Source organism: Macrotis lagotis, chromosome 1 (assembly GCF_037893015.1).
Source record: "Macrotis lagotis isolate mMagLag1 chromosome 1, bilby.v1.9.chrom.fasta, whole genome shotgun sequence".
Lineage (NCBI taxonomy): Eukaryota > Metazoa > Chordata > Mammalia > Peramelemorphia > Peramelidae > Macrotis > Macrotis lagotis.
The window spans coordinates 129,878,981-129,881,514 of NC_133658.1; the positions used below are offsets into that span (position 1 = coordinate 129,878,981).

General features: G+C 35.4%; 1 non-coding gene across 1 annotated transcript; it reads left to right on the forward strand.

Moving 5' to 3' along the window:
* The first annotated feature begins 1,845 nt into the window (after nucleotides 1-1,845).
* On the forward strand, nucleotides 1,846-1,972 carry LOC141510760 (U6atac minor spliceosomal RNA). The gene has a single exon (XR_012475172.1). It is a non-coding gene; the product is annotated as a U6atac minor spliceosomal RNA (small nuclear RNA).
* Nucleotides 1,973-2,534: the final 562 nt, after the last annotated feature.

Genomic DNA, 2,534 nt, shown 5'->3' on the forward strand with positions numbered 1-2,534 from the left:
TTTTACAATTTTTCCCCTTTTCTTGCTTCCCTCCCCCCACCCCCCACAGAAGGCAGTCTGTTAGTCTTTACATTGTTTCTATGGTATACATTGATCTAAGTTGAATATTATGAGAGAGAAATCATATCCTTAAAGAAGAAAACTAAAGTATAAGAGATAGCAAAATTACATAAGATAATTTTTTTCCTAAATTGAAGGTAATCATCTTTGGTCTTTGTTCAAACTCCACAATTCTTTCTCTGGATACAGATGGTATTCACCATTGCAGAGAGCCCCAAATTGTCCCTGATTGTTGCACTGATGGAATTAGCAAAGTTCATAAAGGTTGATCATCATCCCCATGTTGCTGTTAGGGTATACAATGTTTTTCTGGTTCTGTTCATCCATTCATGCAAATCCTTCCAGGCTTCCCTGAATTCCCATCCCTCCTAGTTTCTAATAGAACATTAGTGTTCCATGACATACATATACCATTGTTAAACCATTCCCAATTGAAGGACATTCACTTAATTTCCAATTCTTTGCCACCACAAACAGGGCTATGAATATTTTTGTACAAGTGATGTTTTTACCCTTTTTTTCATCATCTCTTCAGGGTATAGGCCCAGTAGTGGTTTTGCTGGATCAAAGAGTATGCATATTTTTGCTGCCCTTTGGGTGTAATTCCAAATTGCTCTCCAGAAAGTTTGGATGAGTTCACAGCTCCACTAACAATGTATTAGTGTCCCAGATATCCCATATCCCTTCCAACATTAATCATTGTCCTTTCTGGTCTTATTGGCCAGTCTGAGAGGTGTGAGGTGGTACCTCAGAGATGCTTTAATTCATATTTCTTTAATAATTAGTGATTTAGAGCAGTTTTTCTAATTTTTTTTTTAGGTTTTTGCAAGCCACACAGCTGGGTAATTATTAAGTGTTTGAGGCTGGATTTGAACTCGGGTACTCCTGACTCCAGGGCTGGTGTTCTATCCACTGTACCACCTAGCCACCCCCTATAGCAGTTTTTCATATAATTAAAGATAGCTTTGATTTCCTTATCTGTAAATTGCCTTTGCATATCATTTGACCATTTATCAATTGGGGAATGGCTTGGTTTTTTTTTTGAAAATTTGACTCATTTGCTAGCTATTATTATTAGCTAATTATTAGACATCCCCAAAATGGAATGGGCTATCTTGGGACAAAGTGGAAAGATTGGTCGACCCCTTATAGGAATATTGTGCAGAGGAAGCAGGGAAATACAATTGGAAAAACATTGCATTCGGAATCAGAATACTTGGGTTTGAATCCAGAATCAACTACTAGTGTGACTTTGGGAAAGTCAACCCCTCTGGGTCTCAGTTTCATGTTGGAAGCCTACCATGCTTGTTTAAGCAAACATGACTTAGACTAGCTGACATCTTAGGGTCTTTTTCGTGTGAGATTATTTGATTCTGACATTACACTCCACAAATTTATTTAGGCAGAGATGGTGTCAACCAGTGATCAAGAATCTTTGTAAACATCCTCATAAACAAGATGGAGAATTGTAGGGTCTGTAATAGCAAGGATGATGAGTGGGGTGGGTGATAGGATTGGGTGGGTGACAGCAAGGAATTGGAGAGGGGGTGGGGTAAGTATCAAAGATCATTAAATCAACAAAGAGTGATGATTATTGAATGGATGCAGGTATGTGTAGGAGCCAGTTTGGAGAGTTGACTGTTCAAATTTTAATGTGATCATTGAAAATCAGCACTACACATTAGGGTTTATTTTGTTGATTTTTTAGACTCAAGAAATTGATAGAGAAAATGTTAAAGAATACTTTAAGGTGTACTATGGGCACTTTTTTTCCAGAGAGGAGAGCTATTAAGCAAAAGGAGAGAAAGTTAACACTCCTCTTGATAAAGCTGAACAAAACCTAATGGTCTTTACAACACATAAATGGTTAAGGATTTGCTACCTATTATGTGGCATTTAATCATACAACAGTAAATCTCTGCTTGGATATCATCTGGAGATGTCTCTAGTGACATATCCCAGAGCTGCATTGTTGGTCTTGTTCTGATCAACATTTTTATTAGTAAGTGAGTTGAAGGTGAAAATATAATGTGGGGATGTAAATGGTTCTAATATTGTAACAAATATGAGGCTTAATAAAAGATAGAAATATAGAAATGCCTTTAACATGATTGTTCATGTATAATGTATATCAGATAATTTGTTGTTTTGGGGAGAGGGGAGAGAAGGAAGGGAGGGAGAAAAATGTGGAATTAAAAATCTTGCAAAAATAAATATTGAAAATTATCTTTATATATAAATGGAGAAAATTTTAAAAATAATAAATAGTAGATAGAATGCTAAACTTGGAATCAGGAAAATCTTGGTTCTAGTCCTATTTCTGACAGTAGTTGCATATCTTTAAGTAAATCTTTTTAATATCTCAATTTTTTCTTCTACAAAATGAGGATAATAACACTTGAGGACTTATCCTCACAGAGGTGTGACAATGAGATTATAAATATATATATATATATATAATATATATATATATA